The sequence below is a fragment of the Schistocerca cancellata genome, chromosome 1 (genome assembly GCF_023864275.1).
Source record: "Schistocerca cancellata isolate TAMUIC-IGC-003103 chromosome 1, iqSchCanc2.1, whole genome shotgun sequence".
In the NCBI taxonomy this organism is placed as follows: Eukaryota; Metazoa; Arthropoda; class Insecta; order Orthoptera; family Acrididae; genus Schistocerca; species Schistocerca cancellata.
This window is the reverse complement of record NC_064626.1, coordinates 1065000568-1065013635: the sequence shown is the minus strand read 5'-3', so window position 1 is coordinate 1065013635 and position 13068 is coordinate 1065000568.

Genomic DNA, 13068 nt, shown 5'->3' with positions numbered 1-13068 from the left:
CAATTCCTGGTGCATAGATATATGGTACGGGTGCAATCGATGTTGATGTAGCATTCTCAACACCGACGTTTTTGAGATTCCCGATTCTCGCGCAATTTGTCTGCTACTGATGTGCGGATTAGTCGCTACAGCAGCTAAAGCACCTACTTGGGCATCATCATTTGTTGCAGGTCGTGGTTGACGTTTCACATGTGGCTGAACACTTCCTGTTTCCTTTAATAACGTAACTATCCGGCGAACTGTCTGGACATTTTGATGATGTCGTCCAGCAGCTTACATAGCACACGCCCGTTGGGCATTTTGATCACAATAGCCATACATCAACACGATATCGACCTTTTCCGCAATTGGTAAACGGTCCATTTTAACACGGGTAATGTATCACGAAGCAAATACCGTCTGCACTGGCGGAATGTTACGTGATACCACGTACTTATACGTTTGTGACTATTACAGCGCCATCTATCACAAAGCGAAAAAAGTGGTCCAACTAAAACATTCATATTTCTTTACGTACTACACGAATATGTAACAAAAAATGGGAGTCCCTATTTAAAAAAACGCAGTTGATATCCGTTTGACCTATGGCAGCGCCATCCAGCGGGTTAACCATAGCGCCATTTGGTTTCACCCTTCAACCTAGACGAGATTCGTTCTTTGTAGTTTTTTCTTTTGACGCTTATTTCGTGAGATATTTGACCTGGTCACGATCAATGGCCCACCCTGTATAAGTAGGTCACAAAGTCAATTGCATAATTTGCAAAGAAAATGATTCAGCATCTCTTGTCAGTTGCTGGAAATCTTGTAGAGCCTTATTCTCAAACCGAAAAAGTTAGTACTGGTCCTGTAACGCTTTACTACATAACATGTGCAGACTTTTCGTATTCATGTTTCATCCTCCGGGGCTGGAATGCGGCTACTGTCTAGGACGCATTGCCGGCCGGACTGGCCGTGCGGTTCTAGGCGCTACAGTCTGGAGCCGAGCGACCGCTACGGTCGTAGGTTCGAATCCTGCCTCGGGCATGGATGTGTGTGATGTCCTTAGGTTGTTGTTGTTGTGGTCTTCAGTCCTGAGACTGGTTTGATGCAGCTCTCCATGCTACTCTATCCTGTGCAAGCTTCTTCATCTCCCAGTACCTACTGCAACCTACATCCTTCTGAATCTGCTTAGTGTATTCATCTCTTGGTCTCCCCCTATGATTTTTACCCTCCACGCTGCCCTCCAATACTAAATTGGTGATCCCTTGATGCCTCAGAACATGTCCTACCAACCGATCCCTTCTTCTGGTCAAGTTGTGCCACAAACTTTTCTTCTCCCCAATCCTATTCAATACTTCCTCATTAGTTACGTGATCTACCCATCTAATCTTCAGCATTCTTCTGTAGCACCACATTTCGAAATCTTCTATTATCTTCCTGTCCAAACTATTTATCGTCCATGTTTCACTTCCATACATGGCTACACTCCATACAAATACTTTCAGAAATGACTTCCTGACACTTAGATCTATACTCGATGTTAACAAATTTCTCTTCTTCAGAAACGCTTTCCTTGCCATTGCCAGTCTACATTTTATATCCTCCCTACTTCGACCATCATCAGTTATTTTGCTCCCCAAATAGCAAAACTCCTTTACTACTTTAAGTGTCTCATTTTCTAATCTAATTCCCTCAGCATCACCCGACTTAATTCGACTACATTCCATTATCCTCGTTTTGCTTTTGTTGATGTTCATCTTATATCCTCCCTTCAAGACACCATCCATTCCGTTCAACTGCTCTTCCAAGTCCTTTGCTGTCTCTGACAGAATTACAATGTCATCGGCGAACCTCAAAGTTTTTATTTCTTCTCCATGGATTTTAATACCTACTCCAAATTTTTCTTTTGTTTCCTTTACTGCTTGCTCAATATACAGATTGAATAACATCGGGGAGAGGCTACAACCCTGTCTTACTCCCTTCCCAACCACTGCTTCCGTTTCATGTCCCTCGACTCTTATAACTGCCATCTGGTTTCTGTACAAATTGTATATAGCCTTTCGCTCCCTGTAGTTTACCCCTGCCACCTTTAGAATTTGAAATAGAGTATTCCAGTCAACATTGTCAAAAGCTTTCTCTAAGTCTACAAATGCTAGAAACGTAGGTTTGCCTTTCCTTAATCTTTCTTCTAAGATTAGTCGTAAGGTCAGTATTGCCTCACGTGTTCCAGTATTTCTACGGAATCCAAACTGATCTTTCCCGAGGTCGGCTTCTACTAGTTTTTCCATTCGTCTGTAAAGAATTCGTGTTAGTACTTTGCAGCTGTGGCTTATTAAGCTGATTGTCCGATAATTTTCACATCTGTCAACACCTGCTTTCTTTGTCCTTAGGTTAGTTAGGTTTAATTAGTTCTAAGTTCTAGGCGACTGATGACCTCAGAAGTTAAGTCGCATAGTGCTCAGAGCCATTTGAACCATAGGACACATTGTCAGTAGCAAACTACTTCAAATGAATCGCTCGAGTTAGCTCACGTAAGAGAAGAAAACGTACTGTGATTCAGCGGTGGCAGTGGCGGAGCGGAACAGTTCATCTCCGCGGTTTTCCGAGTAATTAGTTCCGGCCCCTCCTCGGACGCCGTTTGCGCACGGCGACGGACGGACATATTTCAGCGGCTTAATGCGACGGTGTCCGTGTCGGGACATATTGTACGGGACGAGCGGCGTCGGTGAGGCGTCAATCCGGTCCATTGTCCGGCTGTCGGAGACAATGCGCCGGCGGTATTGACACGGAGGTAATTGGGGCCGGATCGGTAATCTTGTTAGCCGCGGCGCACCCTCCGGCGGTGGGGCCGCCCCACACACACCCGACTCCTGCCGCACCGTTCCATTCCTACATCGATAGGCTTCCAGCCTGGAGTTGACCTACTACACGTTTTACAAGCTCAGAAACCCAGCGCTGGGCAGGTATTTATTTATAGCGTGCCAGCGACTTCGTACATGTGGCCTTACAAAGCTCCTTTATACACAGTGTTCGGAGTAGTGTGATTGTATGATGATGATGATTAGTAGTGTTGTAGGGCGTACAACAACGAGGTTATCAGCGCCCGTTCCCAAAAGAAATGCTGACGAGTGCAGCCAAGATCTGTTAAACAAGGATCAATTCGGTGCCGATGTTTGCGAGAATTGTAAATGTTCAAATTTCAAGACAGCAGTACTAAACAGGTAAGAATAATTAACGGTGGCTGAGTGACCACTCACAAATAATGGGTGACCAAACCACTTTACAGCACATTAAGATCTCAATCCCAATATTTTGGGAAGAAGTCCACACATCACACAAAAACGTAAAACTCTAGTGACACTCCCCTCATTATTAGTTAAAATAGAGGGCAGGTCTGGTGGGAAACTGAAATCTTCCCTCAAACCCGCATATAAAACACACTCAGTTAAAATACGTCGTATCGACAGCTGCGTCCCACATGTCTGACACGTTGGTGGCTCCTCACAACGTAACAGAAAACCATGTGTCAACGGACAATGTCCTATTCTAAGCCATTTAAGGGCGACTTCCTCACTCGTCGTTGTGGGAAGGAGGTGAGCCACGGGCGGACAGAATCCTTCACCGCTCGCAATTTATTACCCCTCACGTCCAGCCACTGAGCCTCCCACCAACGCACGACCTTCCGAGTCACGAATGATGTTATTGCCTGCAGGGGGACGGAACAGCGAGCAGGAGGTGGGATGGAGCAAGCCCCTTTGGCAGCCGTGTCTGCAAGTTCATTTCCAGGAATCCCTATGTGCCCTGGAACCCAGCAGAAAATTATATCCTTACCCTGCTTTTGCAAGAGCAGGAGTGCGTCCTGCACTTCTTGCACCATCCGATGTGCTGGGTACATCTGTTCAAGAGCGTGTAGAGCACTTTGAGAATCGGACCAGATGATGAATTTCGTGCCATGATGTCGCCGCATATGCTCTAATGCTTGCAGAATGGCAAACAGTTCTGCACAGTAAACTGAGAACTGCTCTGGGAGCCCTATCCTACGGACAGTATCGGGAAACACAGCAGAGCAGCCCATAAAATCACCCCGTTTAGACCCATCCGTGTAAACAGTAATAAAATCTGAATGGCGGTCTAAAATCTCAGTAAATTTAATTTTAAAAAGGTGGTCCCGGGTACAATACTTCTTGTAAGCCCAGATCAAGAAGTAATCTTGGCCTTTGTAGTCGCCAGGGAGACTACTCCATCCCTGGTGGAGGACCTTAATGCCCCCAGGTGTACTGACTCGAGACTCTCCTTTGCACGGATGCCAAACGGCTTTGTTGCCTTCGGACAGTGCCGCAATAGACGTTCCAGTGCCGGCTGTTGAAAAGCTGTTGGACGCCAACGAAATAGGAGTGGATTTGGCCCTGTATGCTTGCCGTACCACGAGGAGAAGACGCCGAATGGACAGTGTGATTGGAGACATGAAAGATGAGGTAGATTGCTTCACTGACGTGAGAGAGAGAAAACCACGTGGGGTTGGCCGTGCGAAAAAGCAGCTGACACTAAAGCCGTCAGCACACGTACCGTGCATCCGAACGTTGAGCGTGACGAGTTTCTGAATCATTGCGTGGAATAGGACGCTCTGGAGTCTTTCCGAACGTGCAGAGCAATATCTGGCATGTCAGATATTCTGAGCGTGCGTCTGAGCGTTGACCAATGAGATGGCACAACGTCACCTACGTCACAAACACGCCGTCTTCCTTCAGTACAGAGTTGTGAGGCGCCATATTGGCAATCATTACAAGCCTATATGTATATATGCCGTTTCTGAGCACTAGCAAATTGAGAATCACTGAAAAACCCGTTGTTAACTGTGTGATTCGTTCCAATAAAATAATGAGAAACATCATATTCGTGGCAAAAGAATTATTGTAACTTGCGTATTATGAGAGTAGGCTATTTGAAGACAGCAACACACTGAAGATCCACCCCAAACGCATTGTTCTTGGTACAGTTTACTATAATTAAATTTCAATTCGTAACATATCTACGATTAGGGTTTTCAGCAAGGGGTAATGTAATAAGATTAGATGTAGGTGATGTGATGTTGGTTTAGCGTGCCGGCACGGTAGCTCAGTGTGTTCGGTCAGAGAGCCGGTTGGCCTCTGTAATAAAAAAAAAATAAAAAAAAAACTGAGTGGAAGGATCAATCACCGAACTTGAACAGGATGTCTTGCGACGTCCGCAACGACCAAACACAACGATCAATAACGAACAAAAAAAAAAAAAGCGTGTTCGATGAGAGGGTTAGCAGCCCTCTGTAATAAAAAAAAAAACTGAGCTATTCGATCAACAACGAACTTAAACGGATGTCTTACGACGTCCGCCCCGAGCAGATGCAACGAACAAAAGCGAACTAAATGAGATTTTTTTTTAAAAAAAAGCGTAATGAGTAGTGTTCCTGTCTTGTTTTGTTGTTCGATGGTGCGGTGGTTCGCATCTTGGCGCTTCCAAATTTTTTGTTTCCTGACATTCGCGTTTCTATTAGGTTCTGATACTTTATTATTAGTTTAATATAATTATATACTACAATATTTGATGTTATGTAAACATAAGTTCACCTAGTTTTGAGGGGTGACTTTGTTCGATTGGCTTAATGTACAGGACAGCTTGCGCTACTTGTATAAAGATTTTGCTCCTTTTTCTTTTACGCTTCGTAATTCACATGTTGCAAAGATTCTGCTACTGGGTGGGAACAGTGATCAAGTAAGACTGACCTTGGGGTTTTACTAAAATGTGGGAATGATGAAATAATGTTTATCTTATGCTGGCGTGAGAAGTATTCCAAATTTGTAACGCACCGTTTGTAATGGAACTTTTATAAGCCTGTGTCCTTACTGATTGGACATGGTACTTCCCTTTTCGTGGACGATGGAGAAAATGAGCGTTTTAATAGAGCTAACGTGGGAATTTTACGCGAGCCCGTTGAGTAAACAATGTGATTTACGAACTAGAAACATCCCTCAACTGCCGCTGGAGTGCGTTCCGATCGCGTATACCAAGCTGGGTCCCACGTACCGTACGCACAAGTCTCATCGTTCCTGAGCATTGAGCAGCACGTTCAGCAGCACAATCAACGTTAACGTTCGACAGCACGGTCCGTGTGCCGACGGCTTAAGGTCTACCTGCAACAGACAGCACCGGGCCTTGTGCTTTGTTTATGTTTATGGTATAACATATACCCATCGGGAACTGTGCACATTTAAAGCGAAATAGTAAACTGCTAGCAATAAGTGGGATTCGGGATATAAAATCTCGGTCGCCTGAGCAAAATCTTTGATGTTACGTTGGAGAGAAATAGCTGCAAGCCTCTGTGATTGAAGTATTTTGAGGAGCGAAATAATGCATGATGCTCTCGATCAGAGTGAAACGTCCCCGTAGAAAAATTAATGAATTACTGTGCTGATAAATCTCTTACATTATTTGCTTTTCAAACAGCTGATCAAAACTGAACGTACTCAGACATTTCGCTCTTTACCTATTCTGATCAACACTAAACTGACACACAATATTTTTTAGCGCAACGCAATCTGACTTTCAATAATCCCTACAAAAGAATGGCCCTGACTAACATTAACCTATACCTTTCATAAATCACTTACCGCACAAAAATATTCGTTACTCGAACTACTGCAATACAGCGAACGCCACTACTGCCAGCTAAATAAAAGATTCAAACTACGGAAGGCACTAACTACTGATAGGCATAGTTAGCAAATGAAAGATTTTAATAGAGAACAAACAATGTATTTACCTTAATAGTCATAATATATATAGCAGTTCATGACATCCATTCTTACAAATATACTGTTTCTGATGGACACACCTCCAGATTATCCATTCTCAAAAATCCGCCATCGCACTTCCCCACATCCACCACTGCTGGCGGCTCACCTCCAACTGTGCAACGCTACGCGCTGTTAACAGCCGCCAACTGCCCAACATTACACTGGCGAATATTACAACAATGCTAACCAGCCACAGACTGCACACAGCACAGCCAGTGATTTTCTTACAGAGCGCTACGTGGCGTTACCAATAAGAAAACCTAAACAGCCTACTTACAAGAGTTACGCCGCGCTTTGCTTTCGGAAGAAGTTTCCAAAGAGCGGATTAAAGCCTGGTGTTCTCAAGCCGCAACGAGTTTCGCCTCACAATCTTCATTAGGTTCTTGAGACCTCGTCGTCCTCATTCTTTTAACCATTTTATAGCAGTTTTTATTTGTAAAGAAAACAAAATTAAAATGTAATGAGTAGGCACCCCAAACCACAAAGCAAACTTATTAAATTCGTTTTGACTACCAAGCAATATAAATAAAACCTACCGAAAGAAGCCAAGCAATACTGTTAAGTTTTTAATACACGAAGTTAAAGCAGTAAATACATATATTCCAGCCAAGTAAATTCACTGCTTGTATTGCCAAAGACAAGATTGTAGTCCTTAATTATCACTTACGTGAACTTCCGAAAATACATCTTTCACTGAGTTTAAAAGCTATAGCAATACCATCTATTGGTTCTTTGGTGCACTACACAACTAACAGCATCATCCATTGGTTCTCTGGTGTACTACACCATGATGATTAACCACCTGAAATACTAAGCTCAATAGACGAATTCATATTACGATATAAAGCCTGTATTTTTCCCCAAGCTATGCCCAAGTTACCTCTGAAAACCCCACGAAAATTCGTCTAGTATTTTTCTAGATTAGCGTGTTTTAGACATGACAGTTTTACAGTTTTATTATTTGTCCAGATCTGGTTAAAAACTGAACCCATAACCAGTAAGGGCACATATATAGGGCACAGGGAACAAAAATGCCCCTTACCATCTGCACTCGTCCTGTCCGCCTCTCCCACACCCTCACCTAACTTGCACTCACTATTGACTGTCACCTCACCCGGATCCCTGATCTCTGCTCTATCCTATCAAAAGCACACAACTGCCCCCTTAAACTCCTCTCTGGCCAGACATGGGTGTTGAATCCCTCTACCATCCTCCATACCTACACATTCTTAATCCGTCCCATCCTCTGTTATGCCAATCCCACCTGGATATCTCCCTCCCCAAATTCTATAAGTCCCTCCAGATCCTCGAGCACCATTCACTTCGCTTCGCCTTCCGTATACGCTTCCCATCCCCCATGCAGATCCTCTATGACCTGATTCATTTCCCCCATCTGCTCCTTTTCCTCGGACATATACTCTACACCTCCCGCCGACTTGATCCCCTTCATCCCCTGGTTACTCCTCTCTTCTCCAACCCCGCCCTCTGCCGCGCCTTCACCGTTGTGTTCCCCCTATCCTCCACCTCTACATCCTTGATCTCCTTTCCCAAGGTGGCTTTCATCAACTCCCCCTCCCAGATTATGCCCTCTCTCCCTCCATTTATCCCTCCTATCAAATCTGATCCTCACCTCTGCCTCCCTCCCTATGTCCTTTTTCCGGGCTCCCTCCCCCCCCCCTTCCATCCTGTTTTTTCTCTGCCTATTCTCTCTCTGACTCCCTTCTGTCGCCTGAGTCTTTCTGCTTTCCCCTCCACTGCCTTCACCACTCCTAGCGGCTGCCCTGCCCCCCTTTTTTCTAGTCCTCTCCCTCCATCGGCTCCCCACTCTTCCTCGCTTGCCCCCCTTTTTTCCCCCTCAGAGGTCCAGGTTCACCCCCAGCCCCCATCTGCCGCTGTGTCGCCTCTATAGTGCTGTTTAAAGTGAATTTTCAGTGTTGTGCGTCCCCTGTCAGTGTTGCCAACAGCCACCATACTCAAACTCTGGAAATCAGTAGCAGAAATGAGCAAGCTAAAGCTGTTTTTTTGAGTTGAGATCGTTTTTACCAACTGTAACTTAAACTTGCAACTAAGAATCTGAATGATTAAATGTTATGTAATGCCAGTACTCTTATATGGAATAGAGGCATGAACACTTAAAAAGGCAGCAATGAAGAAGTTTGAGGTGTTCGATATGTGGCGGCATAGACGAGTGTTAAAAATATCCTCTACACAAACAATTACCAGAGAAATAGTTCTAAGGCGGATCAATAAAGATAAGGAATTGGGGGACGCAATCAAAACTCTAAAATTTTGGCCATATCATGTGAGGAGAAACATACGGTATTCTAAGGCTAATAATGGAAAGAAAAGTTGTATGAAAAGATCAGTAGGAAGAAGACGGACATCTTGACTATTGAACCTGACAGAGAGGTTCGGGTCCACTTTCCTACAATTGTTTGGATCCAAAAGTCAAAAACAAGATTAGCCACAATAACAACCAGCCGCCGAAGAGAGATGGCACCTCAAGAAGAAGTCGAAAAAGAAAAAGCTAGGGCATAATAGAAATGGATCCTCAAAGGAGCAGTTTGCAACGTAATTTCGAATGTAAAAATGGTTACGAGCTGCCACTGGCTTCAGTATGAAATATTGTCTGACTCAGTGCAAATGCACTTGAAACGTCAAATTTTCATGTACTGTACACTTGTGCGAGTTGAAGGGGGAGTTTCACGTCTCGACTTCACATTTTGATGCAATACTGCCGGTCTCTGCAGAGAGTTACAAATTCTTTACTCCATACAGTCTCATTTATTTTGACAAGACAGTATAATTCACTGCTGCTGTTCTTCAACTGTTTCCGCGAAACTGCCGTGGACTTTACTTTTAGATAAACTACATGAAAAATCCCTGAGGTTTTGGGTCAGGTGATCGTGGAGGCCTTTATCGACAGGGTAAAACTCATAAGGTAGTTATGGGGAAGCAGCATCACCAGTTACATGAGGGAAAACAAGTTCTGGATGTATGTCAGAAGATACAGTGAACCGAGAGCAAACCTGCATTCATAGCATTTGCAAATTTATAGAAAGTTTTTGACAATTTTGCCTATTGTGCATACTTCGAATTTATTAATTTAGGATAGATAAAATACTAAGAGCGAAAGGTTATACACAACTGAGCAGAAATCGGACTGCAGCTATAAGAGTCGTTATGTAAAGTTAAGTTTAATTTATTTCAGATATTATTAATCAGTGATGGTGTAAGTCAAGATAGGCAGTGACTGAGCTGGGAATGACACAGGGTGCAGCCTATCCTCCATCTTATTCAACTTACACACAGAATTCTCAGTGCATTCAGAAAACTAATTAATTCACCAAAACAAACATAAAAAATATCGACTCAGGAACCACAAAGAATGACCATCATCTAGTGCAGGGCTGACATCTGTATGCCTCACAAACACAATGCTCGAATATTTAAAACACCGAAATACGCAGAAAAGTCGATTTCCCGCACAACCCTTCTGACATTAAGATTATACTGGATGGCAGAAAGCCGGCCGGGGTGGCCGAGCGGTTCTAGGCGCTACAGCCTGGAACCGCGTGACCGCTACGGTCGCAGGTTCGAATCCTGCCTCGGGCATGGATGTGTGTGATGTCCTTACGTTAGTTAGGTTTAAGTAGTTCTAAGTTCTAGGGGACTGATGACCTCAGAAGTTAAGTCCCATAGTGTTCAGAGCCATTTGAACCATTTTTTTGATGGCAGAAAAACAACTTACCACATAGAAAAAACATGCTGCATCCAAGCTGTCCATGTGTACATCACGTGAACAGTTCTAAAGTAGGAATGACGCCAGAGGAAAAAAACAGCAGATCCGAATCAACCGTCTCCTGTTATCGGTCGTTAGCGCTGTGGCCGCTAGGAGTTTACATTTTGTGAGGCACACAGTGTCACATCTTTCTATATTTAGAGAGAACTGCTAGTCTTCAAACTGATCTTAGTTAAGATTGGACTGTGTGTCTGCGAAGCCTCTGTGAGCTAATACTTCGTCCGCTTGTAATCATTCGAAAGTGGCTGCCTTCATACCAACACTTGTTTTTAAATTTTTCCTTCTCCCTCATTGTGACCAAAACCACAAGAACAACATTCTACTTCACTTGCAACCCTAGCGAACATCTACGCTAATGAGTTACACTTAAGCAGTAAAACTCGTACTTCGACATAGAAAATTGCCAATCCACGCGAAGAAAAAGAACTGTTTTCGATTAGGCAGCAGGTCCACCTAGCCAAACTTTCCACAATAACGACTTTATTTCGCTGAATTATTTTTGAAGTCTTAGGACAAAAAATTATTCACTCCCAAGAAACATCATCGATTAATATCGTGCAACACCCCATCTAGCCTTGATAACGGCCTTAATTCGTCGAGGGAGAGAGTCTTCAAGTTTGCCACACCCAACTGAAGCCACGTGCGGTTGATTAGCAGAGCGGCTGGTCCCGGCGGAGGTTCGAGTCCTCCCTGGGGCGTGGGTGTGTGTGTTTGTCCTTAGGATAATTTAGGTTAAGTAGTGTGTAAGCTTAGGGACTGATGACCTCAGCAGTTAAGTCCCATAAGATTTCACAAACATTTTTTTGATTAGCAGAGCTAATAAATTGCAGGCGTTTAACTGCTACATTTGACTCGCTGTTCGAAACAGCCACGTACATTTTCTGTGTCACTAAGATCGGATGATTTAACTGATCAATGGAGTGCAGTGGGATGTCTGCGTGTTCGTAAAACAAGGAACGTATGCCGTCTGCGCTTTGGACACGGCTGTAGTTTTCTTTGAAGGCGGAATGACCACGGATAACTCACGAAGTTGTTGAAGAAAGGGCAACACTTCATCACCAAGAATTTTGGAGTAACCACCCTCGTTCATGTTCATCGCAGTCTGAATGAGTGCTTCCAGTCAGGGTACGAAAATCGCCTCCCAAAATTTTACAGGACCATATCCGGCCTGAGCTACACTCACCGCACAGTGCAGTGCAGGCATTGGGTTATCGGTATACGTGACGCCTTTCATCATTTGAAAAGGGGTAAAATCTCTCATATTTGGGCCACAACACACGCATCCAATCAGCTACTGTGCAGTGTCTGTGGTATTTAGTCCGCTGGGGACGTACAGCTTTATGCGCCGCTGTTAACAACGGCCTTTTGTGAGGTGTCCGACTGCAAATGTCCAAAGCATGTTGTTCCCTTCCAAAATCTCGCTTGGAAACTGGCTGAGATGGATCTACACTGCCTGACAAAAAAAGCGAGACACCCTAAAGACACGGCCAAATCTCTCTGCAACTCCTTGCATGAACACACTGTCGTCGGGTATGTGAATCAATGGAGTTGCAATTCGCTGTGACAGGTTGAGCAGACACCAGTGTGCATTAGTGTTGCTCAGGTTTAGTGTTGTAACCACGTCTTGTGGGATGTATTATGGGCATGAACAGCGTCAGACGTTTAGTGAACACTGTCACGGGCATGGAGGTGATGATGTTTGGTTTGTGGGGCGCTCAACTGCGTGGTTATCAGCGCCCGTACAATTACCCAATCTTTGCTCAGTCCAATTTCGCCACTTTCCTGGATGATGATGAAATGATGAGGACAACACGAACACCAAGTCATCTCGAGGCAGGTGAAAATTCCTGACCCCGCCGGGAATCGAACCCGGGACCCCGTGCTCGGGAAGCGAGAACGCTACCGCGAGACCACGAGCGGCGGACGCGGGCATGGAGGTACAACCTACTCGTATGAGGCAGCGTTATCAACATTTAACAGAGCTTTAAAGGAGTTTCATTTCGTTGGCTGGTCGAATCGTGCAATATCCGGAATTACAGCGCATTCGGACGTGACAGTGGTCCGATTTTGGACTACTGGAAAGTGAGAATAGGCATGGTATGGTATGGTATGGTATAGAAAAGGGGACCTAGAAACGACGGAGAGTCTTCGTCCCTGCCGTAGGCCCTAGTGGCTCACAACCCCACAACAGACTACAACAGTCCACTCACCCCACCATCGCCCCACACCGATCCCGGGGTTATTGTGCGGTTTGGCCCCCAGTAACCCCCCCCCCCCCCCCCCCCGGGAACGTCTCACACCAGACGAGTGTAACCCCATTATTTGCGTGGTAGAATAATTATGGTGTATGGTGTACGCGTACGTGTAGAAAGCGTTTACGCAGCAATCGCCGACGTAGTGTAACTGAGGCGGAATAAGGGGAACCAGCCTGCATTCGCCGAGGCAGATGGAAAACCG